Here is a 16,146-nt window from a genome sequence, read left to right on the forward strand (position 1 = left end):
GCTCGATCCGAAATCAATAGGTGTAAGAAATTGGAAAATTCAAGTTCAAAGGCAGGTCGTTTCTAATGGGACTGGTTGGTGTATTTTATAGTTCTAGCCATTGGATTTCACTCAAAATTCACTTAATGACACCTCCCACCATATTACGATGTTCCCCATGTTTTGGTGTCTATCCGAAATAAATAGGTGTAAGAAATTGAACAATTCAAGTTCAAAGGCAGTTCGTTCCTAATTGGAGAGGATTGGGTATTGCATAGTACTAGCGATTGGATTTCACCCAAAATTCACCAAATGACTCCTCCCACCATATTACGATGTTCCCCAAGTTTTGGGCTTGATCTGAAATCAATAGTGGTAAGAAATTGGACAATTCAAGTTCAATCGCAGTTCGTTCCTAATAGGATTGGTTGGTGTATTGCATAGTTCTAGCCGTTGGATTTCACTCAAAATTCACCAAATGGCACATCCCACCATAGTACAGTGTTCCCCGTGGTTTGGCCTCGATCTGAAATCAATAGGTGTATGAAATTGGAGAATTCAGGTTCAAAGGCAGTTCGTTCCAAATTGGAGTGGGTGGTGTATTGCATAGTTCTAGCCATTCGATTTCACTCAAAACTCACTTAATGACACCTCCCACCATATTACGATGTTCCCCAAATTTTGGGTTCGATCCGAAATCAATAGGTGTAAGAAATTGGACAATTCAAGTTCAAAGGCAATTCGTTCCAAATTGGAGTGGTTGATGTATTGCATAGTTCTAGCCATTGGATTTCACTCAAAACTCACTTAATCATACCTTCTGCCATATTATGATGTTCCCCAAGTTTTGGGCTCGATCCGAAATCAATACGTGTAAGAAATTAGACAATTCAAATTCAAAGGCAATTCGTTCCTAATTGGAGTGTATGGTGTATTGCATCGTTCAAGCGATTGGATTTCACCCAAAATTCCCCAAATGACTCCTCCCTCCGTATTGCATCGAAATCAACAGGTGTGAGAAATTGGACAAATCAAGTTCAAAGGAATTTCGTTCCTAGTTTGAGTGGTTGGTGTATTGCATAGTTCTAGCCAATGGATTTCACTCAAAATTCACTTAATGACACCTCCCACCATATTACGGTGTTCCCCATGCTTCGGGATCAATCCGAAATCAATAGGTGTAAGAAATTGGATAATTCAAGTTTAAAGGCAGTTCGTTCCTAATTGGAGTGGTTGGCGTATTGCATCGTTCTAGCGATTGGATTTCACTTGAAATTCACCAAATGACTCCTCCCCCCATATGATGATGTTCCCCAAGTTTTGGGCTCGATCCGAAATCAACAGGTGTGAGAAATTGGACAAATCAAGTTCAAAGGAATTTCGTTCCTAATTTGAGTGGTTGGTGTATTGCATAGTTCTAGCCAATGGGTTTCACTCAAAATTCACTTAATGGCACCTCCCACCATATTTTGATGTTCCCCAAGTTTTGGGCTCGATCCGAAATCAATAGGGGTAAGAAATTGTACAATTCAAGTTCAATGGCAGTTCGTTCCTAATTGGAGTGGTTGGTGTATTGCATAGTTCTAGCCATTGGATTTCACTCAAAATTCACTTAATTATAGCTCCCACCACATTACGGTGTTCCACATGTTTTGGGCACGATCCGAAATCAATAGGTGTAAGAAATCGGACAATTCAAGTTCAAAGGCAGTTCGTTCCTAATTGGGGTGGATGGTGTATTGCATAGTTCTAGTGATTGGATTTCACTCAAAGCTCACCTAACGACACCTCCCACCATATCAAGATGTTCCCCAAGGTTTTGGATCGATCTGAAATCAACAGATGTAAGAAATTGGACAGTTCAAGTTCAAAGACAGTTCGTTCCTAATTGGAGTGGTTGGTGTATTGCATAGTTCTAGCCATTGGATTTCAATCAAAAGTCACTTAATGACACCACCCACCATATTATGATGTTCTCCAAGTTTTGGGCTCCATCCGAAATCAGTGGGTGGAAGAAATTATACAATTCAAGTTCAAAGACAGTTTATTCCCGATTGGTGTGGTTGGTGTATTGTATAGTTCTAGCGATTGGATTTCATTCAAAATTCACCAAATGACTCCTCCCACCATATTATGATGTTGCCCAAGTTTTGGGCTCGATCCGAAATCAATAGGTGTAAGAAATTGGACAATTCAAGTTCAGCGACAGGTAGTTCCAAATTGGAGTGGTTGGTGTATTCCATACTTCTAGCTTTGGATTTCACTGAAAACTCACCAAATTACTCCTCCCACCATATTATGATGTTGCCCAAGTTTTGAGCTCGATCCGAAGTCAATAGGTGTAAGAAATTGGACAATTCAATATCAAAAGCAGTTCGTTCCAAATTGGAGTGGTTAGGGTAATTCATAGTTCTAGCGATTGGATTTCACTCAAAACACACCAAATGACTCCTCCCACCATATTATGATGTTGCCCAAGTTTTGGGCTCGATCCGAAATCAATAGGTGTAAGAAATTGGACAATTCAAGTTCAACGGCAGTTCTTTCCTTCTTGGAGTGGTTGGTGTATTCCACACTTCTAGCGATTGGATTTCACTCAAAACACACCAAATGACTCCTCCCACCATATTATGATGTTGCCCAAGCTTTGGGCTCGATCCGAAATCAATAGGTGTAAGAAATTTGACAATTCAAGTTCAAAGGCAGTTCGTTCCAAATTGGTGTGGTTGGGGTAATTCATAGTTCTGGCGATTGGATTTCACTCAAAACACACCGAATGACTCCTCCCACCATGTTATGATGTTGCCCAAGCTTTGGGCTCGATCTGAAATCAATAGGTGTAAGAAATTGGACAATTCAAGTTCGACGGCAGTTCTCTCCTAATTGAAGTGGTTGGTGTATTGATCGGTTCATAATTGTATATCATTTTGTACCCTTCTAGCTTATGATTTGGTTATGTTTTTGAGTTAAACTTGTGCTTTTAATCCTTTTTGTGCTTATCTTTCAGTTCATTGAGCTTTAGGTAATAATGATGGCTTTAGAGAGCATAATTCATGCAATTCAAGAATGTTAAGGCCTAATTTGGATGAATGGATGAAGAGCTTAAAGACAAACTCATTTTGGCTACTGCCCCCTGCCAGTCCAGTTCCGTAGGTCATATTGAAAGCTTTGTTTCAACAACCTACATAGCTCGAATGAGGCCACATTCTTCATGAAAGTTGTTCCAATTGGTGTGTACTATAACATATCCAAAATGCAGCCCCATTGGATAAATGTGGAGTCCGTTACCTAGCAAACACAGAACCATGCTCAGGATAGATCTTATCAGCGCGGAAAATGAGTTAGCAATTTGTTTCGGCCTTAACTTCTTCCTCCGACCTTGGATTGGCCCAAATAACATATGGCTGGAAAGAAGACATTCTGAACTTCAATTTAGAGTGCTTAAAGTCCTAATTGGATTAAGAGAAGCCCAAGTTGTAAGCCCTTGAAGTTGCTGGTCATGCTGACCTCAGCATGTGCTGGTTGGATGCTTGGTCATGGTGAGCTAGGTATGAGCTATCATTTCTGGTTGGAAGCTTGGTCATGGTGACATGAAGATGAGCTAGGGCTGCTGGTGGGATCTATTGGTGAAGTGCATCAACCAATTCAAGATTTTCTAATACAAGTGCATCACCCAATTTAGATTTTCTAATACAAGTGCATCAACCATTTCAGATTTTATAAAACAAGTGTTGTATGCATTAGCCATATTGAATTCAGATTTTCACTTCCCCTAGGCCTATAAATAGGGAAGTTCTCTAAGCTTGTAAACACACCCCCAAGGGGGGGAGCTCTCAAACACTTCTCTAGAGCTCCCTTCCCTTCTCTCCCTCAAATTCTCTTAGTTTCTCTTTCTAGTTTTCAATTGTTGTAATGAAATATTTGTGCTGAAATTCTTCTTAAGTTTTCTTAGTTCCACTTAACTTTTCATTGTTATGTAAATTCTTTTCTTTAGTTTCAAGTTTGATTAGTTTCCAAGTTTCAATTATGATTTTTGTTCTTATTCATTATGCTTATAAGTTAATATGCTAGTTTGAATGATTGATCACCATTTAGGCTTGCATGTTAGCTATCTTGGTTTGAATTAAGAGTATACACCATGCTTTAATTCGAATTGAACTATGAATAGGAAGAGTATGTATGGACATTCGACAACAGGGATTAGATACATACTTGGTTGTTTAAAATGTTCTTCTATGCTTAATGGGTTCCTAATGCTTAATTTTAGGTTAGACAACAAATGATCAAATTAGGGAATTAGGAACACAAGGTTATGACCACACACCATGGCTTAATCATACTTTAGCTAGAATCAATCCATTAATCTAAATTGAACTTGGGAACTTATCTGCTTGAGTTAGTTATTTTCTTTCTTTCTTGTTGTATTTATTTCATTTTGTTTTCATTTATGTTTTGTGTAGGGAAATGAATTGGATCATTCAATCACCAATCCTCGTGGGATCGACCTCGCACTTACATATGCTAAACTACCAACGGCTCGTGCACTTGCGAGTATCACAAGTTGAGGATGCAACTGAATCCATTTTGGTGCAGCTGTATCTACACAACATGTATTCCACACTTCTAGCGATTGGATTTCACTCAAAACACACCACATGACTCCTCCCACCATATTATGATGTTGCCCAAGCTTTGGGCTCGATCCGAAATCAATAGGTGTAAGAAATTTGACAATTCAAGTTCAAAGGCAGTTCGATTCAAATTGGAGTGGTTGGGGTAATTCATAGTTCTGGCGATTGGATTTCACTCCAAACACACCAAGTGACTCCTCCCACCATATTATGTTGTTGTCCAAGTTTTGGGCTCGATCCGAATTGAATAGGTGTAAGAAATTGGACAATTCAAGTTCAAAGATAGTTCGTTCCTAATTTGAGTGGTTGGTGTGTTGCATAGTTCTAGCAATTAGATTTCACTCACAATTCACCAAATGACTCCTCCCACCATATTATGATGTGTCCCAAGTTTTGGGCTCGATCCGTAATTAACAGGTGTGAGAAATTGGACAAATCAAGTTCAAAGGCATTTCGTTCCAAATTGGATTGGTTGGAGTATTGCATAGTTCTAGCCATTGGATTTCACTCAAAATTCACTTAATGACACCTCGCACCGTATTACGGTGTTCCCCACGTTTCGGGGTCGATCCGAAATCAAAAGGTGTAAGAAATTGGACAATTCAAGTTCTAAGGCAATTTGTTCCTAATTGGAGTGGTTGGTGTATTGCATAGGTCTAGCCACTGGATTTCACTCAAAATTCACTTAACGGTACCTCCCCCCATATTATGATGTTCCCCAAGTTTTGGTCTCGATCTGAAATCAGTAGTGGTATGAAATTGTGCAATTCAAGTTCAAAGGTAGTTCATTCCTAATTGGAGTGGTTGGTGTTTTGCATAGTTCTAGCCATTGGATTTCAATCAAAACTCACTTAATGACACCACCCACCATATTATGATGTTGTCCAAGTTTTGGGATCCATCCGAAATCAACAGGTGGAAGAAATTGGACAGTTCAAGTTCAAAGACAGTTTATTCCTAATTGGTGTGGTTTGTGTATTGCATAGTTCTAGCGATTGGATATCATTCAAAATTCGCCAAATGACTCCTCCCCGCATATTATGATGTGGCCCCAGTTTTGGGCTCAATCCGAAATCAATAGGTGGAAGAAATTGGACAATTCAAGTTCAAAGATAGTTGATTCCTAAATGATGTGGTTGGTGTGTTGCGTAGTTCTAGCAATTAGATTTCACTCAAAATTCACCAAATGACACCCCCCACCATATTGTGATGTGGCCCATGTTTTGGGCTCTATCCGAAATCAATCGGTGTAAGAAACTAGACAAGTCAAGTTCGAAGGCAGTTCGTTCCTAAGTGGAGTGGTTGATGTATTGCATAGTTTTAGCAATTGGATTTCACTCAAAATTCACCAAATGACTCCTCCAACCGTATTGTGATGTGGCCCACGTTTTGGGCTCGATCCGTAATCAACAGGTGTGAGAAATTGGACAAATCAAGTTAAAAGGCATTTCGTTCCAAATTGGAGTGGTTGGTGTATTGCATACTTCTAGCCATTGGATTTCACTCAAAATTCACTTAATGACACCTCGTACCGTATTACGGTGTTCCCCACGTTTCGGGGTCGATCCGAAATCAATAGGTGTAAGAAATTGGACAATTCAAGTTCAGAGGCAGTTCGTTCGAAATTGGAGTGGTTGGTGTATTGCATAGTTCTAGCCATTGGATTTCACTCAAAATTCACTTAATGACACCTCACACTGTATTACGGTGTTCCCCACGTTTCGGGCTCGATCCGAAATCAACAGGTGTAAGAAATTGGACAAGTCAAGTTCAAAGGCAGTTCGTTCCTAATTGGAGTGGTTGGTGTATTGCATAGGTCTAGCCACTGGATTTCACTCAAAATTCTCTTAACGGTACCTCCCACCATATTATATTGTTCCCCAGGTTTTGGGCTCGATCCGAAATCAATAGTGGTAAGAAATTGTGCAATTCAAGTTCAAAGGCAGTTCATTCCTAATTGGAGTGGTTAGTGTATTGCATAGTTCTAGCCATTGGATTTCACTCAAAATTCACTTAATTATACCTCCCACCATATTACGTTGTTCCACATGTTTTGGGCACGATCCGAAATCAGTAGGTGTAAGAAATTGGACAATTCAAGTTCAAAGATAGTTCGTTCCTAATTTGAGTGGTTGGTTTGTTGCATAGTTCTAGCAATTAGATTTCTCTCAAAATTCACCAAATGAGTCCTCCCACCATATTATGATGTGGCCCAAGTTTTGGTTTCGATCCGAAATCATTTGGTGTGAAAAATTGGACAATTCAAGTTCAAAGGCATTTCGTTCCGAATTGGAGTGGTTGGTGTATTACATAGTTCTGGCCATTGGATTTCACTCAAAATTCACCAAACGACTCCTTCCACCATATGATGATGTTCCCCAATTTTGGGCTCGATCCGAAATCAATAGGTGTAAGAAATTGGACAGTTCGAGTTCAAAGGCAGTTCGTTCCTAATTGGATTGGTTGGTCTATTGGATAGGTCAAGAAATTGGATTTCACTCACAATTCACTTAACGACACCTCGTACGATATTACAATGTTCCCCATGTTTTCGGCTCGATACGGAGTCAATCGGTGTAAGAAATGGAACAATTCATGTACAAAGGCAGTTCGTTCCAAATTGGAGTGGATGGAGTATTGCATAGTTCTAGCCATTGGATTTCACTCAAAATTCACTTAACGACACCTCCCACCAGATTATGATGTTCCCCAAGTTTTGGAGTGAATGGATATCGCCCAAAATTCACCAAATGACTACTCCCACAATATTATGATGTTTACCAAGTTTTGGGCTTGATCCGAAATCAATAGGTGTAGGAAATTGGAAAATTCAAGTTCAAAGGCATTTCGTTCCCCATTGGAGTAGTTGGTGTATTGCATAGTTCTAACCATTGCATTTCACTCAAAATTCACCAAATGACTCCTCCCACCAGATTATGATGTTCCCCAAGTTTTGGGCTCGATCCGAAATCAACGGGTGTAAGAAATTGGACAATTCAAGTTCAAAAGCATTTCGTTCCTAATTGGAGTGGTTGGTGTGTTGCATAGTTCTAGCAATTGGATTTCACTCAAAATTCACTTAACGACACCTGCCACCATATTACGATGTTCCCCATGTTTTGGGCTTGATCCGAAATCAATCGGTGTAAGAAATTGGACAATTCAAGTTCATAGTCAGTTCATTCCTGATTGGACTGGTTGGTGTATTGCATAGTTCTAGCCATTGGATTTCACTCAAGAGTCACTTAATGACACCTCCCACCATATTACGTTGTTCCCCATGTTTTGGGCTCGATCCGAAATCAATAAGTGTTAGAAATTGGACAATTCAAGTTCAGAGGCAGTTCGTTCCTAATTGTAGTGGTTGGTGTATTTCATAGTTCTAGCGATTGGATTTCACTCAAAATTCACCAAATGACTCGTCCCACCATATTATGATGTTCCCCATGTTTTGGGCTCGATCCGAAATCAATAGGTGTAAGAAATTGGACAATTCAAGTTCAACGGCAGTTCATTCCTAATTGGAGTTGTTGGTGTATTGCATAGTTGTAGCGATTGGATTGCACTCAAAATTCACCAAATCACTCCTCCCACCATATAAGATGTTCCCCAAGTTTTGGGCTCGATCCGAAATCAATAGGTGTAAGAAATTGGACAATTCAAGTTCAACGGCAGTTCATTCCTAATTGGAGTGGTTGTTGTATTGCATAGTTCTAGCGATTGGATTTCTTTCAAAATTCAACAAATGACTCCTCCCACATATTACGATTTGGCCCGAGTTTTGGGGCCGATTTGAAATCAATAGGTGCAAGAAATTGGACAATTCAAGTTTAAAGCCAGTTCGGTCCCAATTGGTGTGGTTGGTGTATTGCATAGTTCTAGCGATTGGATTTCACTCGAAACTTACCAAATGACTCCTCCCACCATATTATGATATGGCCCAAGTTTTGGGGTCGATCCGAAATCAGTAGGTGTTAGAAATTGGACAATTCAAGTTCAGTGACAGTTCGTTCCTCATTGGAGTGGTTCGTGTATTGGTTAGTTCTAGCGATTAGATTTCAGTCAAAATTCACCTAATGACACCTCCCACCATATTATGATGTTCCCCAAGTGTTGGGCTCGATCCTAAATCAATAGGTGTAAAAAATTGGACAATTCAAGTTCAAAGGCAGTTCATTCCTAATTGGAGTGGTTGGTGTATTGCACAGTTCTAGCGATTTCACTTAAAATTCACGAAAAGACTCCTCCCACCATATTTTCTTGCGGGCCAAGTTTTGGGGCTGATCCGAAATAAATAGGTGTACTAAATTGGACAATTCAAGTTCAAAGGCAATTCGTTCCAAATTGGTGTGGTTGGTGTATTGCCTAGTTCTAGCGATTGGATTTCACTCAAAAATCACTCAATGACACCTCCCACCATATTATGATATTCCCCAAGTTTTGGGGTCGATCCGAAATCAACACGTGTAAGAAATTGGACAATTCAGGTTCAAAGGCAGTTCATTCCTAATTGGAGTGGGTCAGTAGAGTTCTAGCGATTGGATTTCACCCAAAATTCACCAAATGACTCCTCCCACCGTATTATGATGTGGCCCAAGTTTTGGGGTCGATCCGAAATTAGTAGGTGTTAGAAATTGGACAATTCAAGTTCAGTGACAGTTCGTTCCTCATTGGAGTGGTTCGTGTATTGGTTAGTTCTAGCGATTAGATTTCAGTCAAAATTCACGTAATGACACCTCCCACCATATTATGATGTTCCCCAAGTTTTGGGCTTGATCCGAAATCAATTGGTGTAAGAAAATGGACAATTCAAGTTCAGTGGAAGTTCGTTTCTAATTGGAGTGGTTGGTGTATTGCATAGTTCTGGTGATTGGATTTCCCTCAAAATTCACCAAATGACACCTCCCACCATATTATGATTTGGCCCGACTTTTGGGGATGATTCGAAATCAATAGGAGTAAGAAATTGGACAATTCAAGTTCGACGGCAATTCATTCCTAACTGGAGTGGTTGGTGTATTGCATAGTTCTAGCGATTAGATTTTCGTCAAAACTCACCTAATGACACCTCCCACCGTATTATGATGTTCCCCAAGTTTTGGGCTCGATCCGAAATCAATAGGTGTAAGAAATTGGACAATTCAAGTTCAAAGGCAGTTCGTTCCTAACTGGAGTGGTTGTTGTATTGCATAGTTCTAGCGATTAGATTTCACTCAAAACTCACCTAATGACACCTCCCACTATATTATGATGTTCCCCAAGTGTTGCGCAAGATTTGAAATCAATAGGTGTAAGGAATTGGACAATTCAAGATCAAAGGCAGTAAATTCCTAATTGGAGTGGTTCGTGTATTGCATCATCCTAGCGATTCGATTTCACTCAAAATTCACCAAACGACTCCTCCCAAGTTTAGGGGTTGATCCGAAATAAATAGGTGTACTAAATTGGACAATTCAAGTTCAAAGGCAGTTCGTTCCAAATTGGTGTGGTTGTTGTATTGCCTAGTTCTAGCGATTGGATTTCACTCAAAATTGTCTTAATGACACCTACCACCATATTATGATATTCCCCAAGTTTTGGGCTCGATCCGAAATCACTAGGTGTAAAAAATTGGACAATTCAAGTTCGAAGGCAGTTCGTTCGTAATTGGAGTGGTTGGTGTATTGCACATTTCTGGCGATTGGATTTCTCTCAAAATTCACCAAATGATACCTCCCACCGTATTATGATGTGGCCCAAGTTTTGGGGCCAATCTGAAATCAATAGGTGGAAGAAAATGGACAATTCAAGTTCAACGGCAGTTCGTTCCTAATCGGAGTGGTTGGTGTATTGCATAGTTCTAGCGATTAGATTTCTCTCAAAACTCACCTAATGACACCTCCCACCATATTATGATGTTCCGCAAGTTTTGGGCTCAATCTGAAATCAATAGGTGTAAGAAATTGGACAATTCAAGTTCAAAGGGAGTTCGTTCCTAATTGGAGTGGTTGGTGTATTGCATTGTTCTGGCGATTGAATTTCAGTCAAAACTCACTTCATGACACCTCCCACCATATTATGATGTTACCCTTGTTTTAGGTTCGATCCGAAATCAATAGGTGTAAGAAATTAGACAATTCAAGTTCAAAGGCAGTTCGTTCCTAATTGGTGTGGTTGGTATATTGCATTGTTCTAGCGATTGGGTTTTACTCAAAACTTACCTAATGACACCTCCCACCATATTATGTTATTCCCCAACTTTTGGGCTCAATTCGAAATCAATAGGTGTAAGAAATTGGACAATTCAAGTTCAAAGGCAGTTCGTTCCTAATTGGAGTGGTTGGTGTATTGCATTGTTCTGGCGATTGAATTTCACTCAAAACTCACTTCATGACACCTCCCACATATTATGATGTTCCCCATGTCTTGGGGTCGATACGAAATCAATAGGTGTAAGAAATTGGACAATTGAAGTTCGACGGCAATTCGTTACTAATTGGAGTGGTTGGTGTATTGCAAATTTCTTGCGATTAGATTTCTCTCAAAACTCACCTAATGACACCTCCCACCGTATTGTGATGTGGCTCAAGTTTTGGGCTCAATCCGATGTCAATAGGTGTATGAAATTGGGCAATTCAACTTCAAAGGCAATTCGTTCCTAATTGGAGTGGTTGGTATATTGCCTAGTTCTAGCCATTGGATTTCACTCAAAACTCCCTTAATGACACCTCCCACCATATTATGATATTCCCAAAGTTTTGTGCTCGATCCGAATTCAACAGGTGTAAGAAAATGGACAATTCAAGTTCAAACGAAGTTCGTTCCAAATTGGAGTGGGTGCTGTATTGCATATTTCTAGCAATTGGATTTCACTCAAAATTCACGAAATGACTCCTCCGACCATATTATCATGTGTTCCAAGTTTTGGGGTCGATCCAAAATCAATAAGTGTAAACAATTGGACAATTCAAGTTCAAAGGTAGTTCATTCCTAATTGTACTGGTTGGTGTATTGCATAGTTCTCGCCATTGGATTTCTCAAAAAATTCACCAAATGACTCCTCCCACCATATTATGATTTGGCCCGTGTTTTGGGGTCGATTCGAAATCAATAGGCAGTTTGTTCCTAATTGGTGTGGTTGGTGTATTGCATAGTTCTAGTGATTGGATTTTTCTCAAAACTCACTTAATGACACCTCCCACCAAATTGTTACGTTCCCCAAGTTTTGGCGTCGATCCAAAATCAATAGGTGTAACAGAAATTGGACAATTCAAGTTCGACGGCAGTTCATTCCTAATTAGAGTGGTTGGTGTATTGCATAGTTCTAGCGATTAGATTTCACTCAAAACTCACCTAATGACACCTCCCGCCCTGTTATGATGTTCACCAAGTTTTGGGCTCGATCTAAAATCAACACGTGTAAGAAATTGGACAATTCAAGTTCAAAGGCAGTTTGTTCCTAATTGGTGTGGTTGGTATATTGCATTGTTCTAGCAATTGGATTTCACTCAAAACTCACCTAATGACACCTCCCACCATATTATGATGTTCCCCAACTTTTGGACTCGATTCGAAAACAATAGGTGTAAGAAATTGGACAACTCAAGTTCAAACGTAGCTCGTTCCTAATTGGCGTGGATGGTGTATTGCATATTTCTAGCGGTTGGATTTCACTCAAAGCTCTCCTAATGACACCTCCCACCATATTTTGTTGTTCCCCAAGTTTTGGGCACGATCTGAAATCAATAGGTGTAACAGATTGGACAAGTCAAGTTCATAGGCAATTCGTTCCTAATTGGAGTGGTTGGTGTATTACATAGTTCTAGGGATTGGATTTCACTCAAAGCTCACCTAATGACACCTCCCACCATATTACGATGTTCCCAAAGTTTTGGGCTCGATTCGAGATCAATAGGTGTAAGAAATTGTACAATTCAAGTTCAAAGGTATTTCGTTCCTAATTGGAGTGGTTGGTGTATTGCATAGTTCTAGCCATTGGATTTCCCTCAAAAGTCACTTAATGACACCTCCTACCATATCATAATGTTCCCCAAGTTTTGGCCTCGATCTGAAATCAATAGTCGTAAGAAATTGGACAATTCAAGTTCAGCGGCAGTTCGTTCCTAATTGGAGTGGTTGGTGTATTGCATATTTTTGGCGATTGGATTTCACTCAAAGCTCACCAAATTACACCTCCCACCATATTATGATGTTCCCCACATTTTGGGCTCAATCTGAAATCAATAGGTGAAAGAAATTGGACAATTCAAGTTCAAAGGCAGCTCGTTCCTAATTGGCGTGGTTGGTGTATTGCATATTTCTAGCGATTGGATTTCAATCAAAACTCACCAAATGACTCCTCCCACCATATTATGACGTAGCCCAAGTTTTGGTGTCATTCCGAAATCAATAGGTGTAAGAAATTGGACAATTCTTGTTCAACCGCGTTTCGTTCCTAATTGGAGTGGTTGTTGTATGGCTTAGTTCTAGCCATTAGCTTTCTCTCAAAACTCACCTAATGGCACCTCCCACCATATTTGATGTTCCCCAAGTTTTGGGTTCGATCCGAAATCAATAGTTGTAAGAAATTGGACAATTCAAGTTCAACGGCAGTTCGTTCCTAATTGGAGTGGTTGTTGTATTGCATAGTTTTGGCGATTGGATTTCGCTCAAAGCTCTCCAAATTACACCTCCCACCATATTACGATGTTCCCCAACTTTTGGTCTCGATCCAAAATCAATAGGTGTAAGAAATTGGACAATTCAAGTTCAAAGGTAGTTCGTTCCTAATTGGTGTGGTTGGTGTGTTGCATTATTCTAGCGATTGGATTTCACTCAAAACTCACCTAATGACACCTTCCACCATATGATGTTATTCCATAAGTTTTGGGCTCGATCCGAAATCAATAGGTGTATTCCATTGTTCTAGCGATTCAATTTCACTCAAAATTCACCAAACAAGTCGTCCCACCATATTATGATGTGGCCCAAGTTTTGGGGTTGATCCGAAATCAATATGTGTAAGAAATTCGACAGTTCAAAGGCAGTTCGTTCCTAACTGTAGTGGTTGGTGTATTGCATTGTTGTAGCGAATGGATTTCTCTCAAAATTCACCAAATGACTCTTCCCACAATATTATGAATTGGCCCGAGTTTTGGGGTCGATTCGAAACCAATAGGTGTAAGAAATTGGACAATTCAAGTTCAACCTCGTTTTGTTACTAATTGGAGTGTTTGGTGTATTGCATAGTTCTAGCCCTTGGATTTCACTCAAAACTCACTTAATGACACCTCACACCATATTATGATGTTCCCTAAGGTTTGGGCTCGATCCGAAATCAATAGGTGTAAGAAATTGGACAATTCAAGTACAGAGGCAGTTCGTTCCTAATTAGAGTGGTTGCTGTATTGCATAGTTCTGGCGATTGGATTTCACTCAAAACTCAATTAAGGACACCTGCAACCATATTATGATGTTCCCCAAGTTTTTGGCTCGATCCGAGATCAATCGGTGTAAGAAATTGGACAATGCAAGTTCAACCGCGTTTTGTAACTAATTGGAGTGGTTGGTGTATTGCATAGTTCTAGCCCTTGGATTTCACTCAAAACTCACTTAATGACACCTCACACCATATTATGATGTTCCCCAAGGTTTGGGCTCGATCCGAAATCAATAGGTGTAAGAAATTGGAAAATTCAAGTACAGAGGCAGTTCGTTCCTAATTAGAGTGGTTGGTGTATTGCATAGTTCTAGCGATTGGATTTCACTCAAAACTCACTTAAGGACACCTTGTTTGTGCCTAATAAATCACGGCCATGAACTGGCCGAAGGAGCCCTTTTTCTCGGCCCTGGCACTTTCTCGAGAAGCTAAAACGCAGCGTTTCGTCAAGGTGTTTGGCCTTCCTGAAAACAAAGGAAAAATGCTAAGGCATGATCATCTCTCCCTGAATCGTAGGCCGAGGCCGAGGCCGAACAAAGTCGCGGCCAGTGGGATTAAAGTCAAATCATCACGTGATAGCAGGGTCCCATGCTTCATTTAATGAAGTATTGCCTGTTTATTGCAGCAAACCCACTGGTCACGAATAAACATTTAATGCACGAGAGAAGGTGGGAAGTGACTGAAGTCAGGTTTTGGCGACAGAGAACAGAGTGATTAGACGTAGACATTCTCACAAACATTCTTGCAGCTTGAGAGATTAGGTCACCAGCTATCAGAGCAATAAATGCGTCTTCACGGCCAGAAGCTCAGAACCCGCGATCAAGGGCGGCGGCCAAGATTCACCAGGATTTATGGGGTCACAACACCATGCTTCACGATCCCAAATGTCGATTGGACTACCGACTTGCTCTAATCAGGCTCCACCATGCAGATTTTAAGCCTCGATTACTCCTCCAAGAACTCTTCCTATAAAAACAAGGCTCAAGCTACATTCAAAGGGTTCAAACACCAAACCAAAGCCTCCCACGGAGCAACTTATATTTTCCTGTAATGCACTTTCAATATCTTTACTTGCTTTCCTAGGAGTAGTGTTAGATTGTAAGGAAAATCCATTCATCAATATATCATACGACCCTTGATTTTCAAGTCGTCGGAGCACCATCTCTGATTGTTCCTTCCCTCATCCCATATATCATACGACCGTCGCTCCCTGAGCAGCGCGCCGGAGCACCGCCCAAAACCCACCAAACACCACCACCCAATGGCCTTGTAGTTCAGGCCGTGAACTTAACAGCCGAGACTAGTTCCTCTCTCGGCTACAATCGTTTGATTAGAAGACGAGTTCAAACAGGCGCACCACTTATCCATCCTACACTCATCCACATCTCGACGCACGGTAGACCGTGCTGGCACGCCCGCGCACAACCTCACCGCACCCAAAAGCAGGAAACCGCGTGTCAACGCACATCCCCTCGGCCCGGAACTCCAGGCCGTGAGATTTGCGCGGCAGACCCTTTTGGCACGCCCAGTGGGACACTTGTCAAAAACTTATGGTGGAAACTAGGGCACAGGCAAAGCTCAAAAACAAAGCAGTCGAAATGACTTCTGAGACTCCTGAGTCCACCTCACCAATCACAATCACCGAGACCGAACATACGGTCGGGATCTCGGCCAGCGTTCCAATAACGACGGATCGTACGGCCGAGTCCATGCAGGAACAGGCAGTAGTGGAGGAGCTAATGTCCAAGCAGGCCTACAGGATAGAAACATCCTTCATGGCCGCAATGGACAGGTTCTTCTCGGAACTGCGAACGCTTTTCAGGAGAGGATGCCGGTAGCCTCACCCGCGACACCTCCTAGAGCCGGACCGAGGAGCCAAGAGCGCGAGAGAATCGAGCCTTATGGCGAAAGCAGCAGCCTCGGCGTATCGGCCCACACCCAAGCATCAGGCTACGGCCAGCATTCTTTGCTGCCGACAAACAGCTGGGGGCAGTCCCAGCCTACATGGGCGAATTTGGGACCAACCTACTCGGCAAAGACGGCGCGCGGACCACTCCATGCTTTGGCCGTATCACTAGGGCACGGCAGCCTCGCGCATCCTGCGAACCATCCACTCGG

The sequence above is a fragment of the Prunus avium genome, chromosome 2 (assembly GCF_965620075.1).
Source record: "Prunus avium chromosome 2, drPruAviu1.hap1.1, whole genome shotgun sequence".
Taxonomy (NCBI): Eukaryota; Viridiplantae; Streptophyta; class Magnoliopsida; order Rosales; family Rosaceae; genus Prunus; species Prunus avium.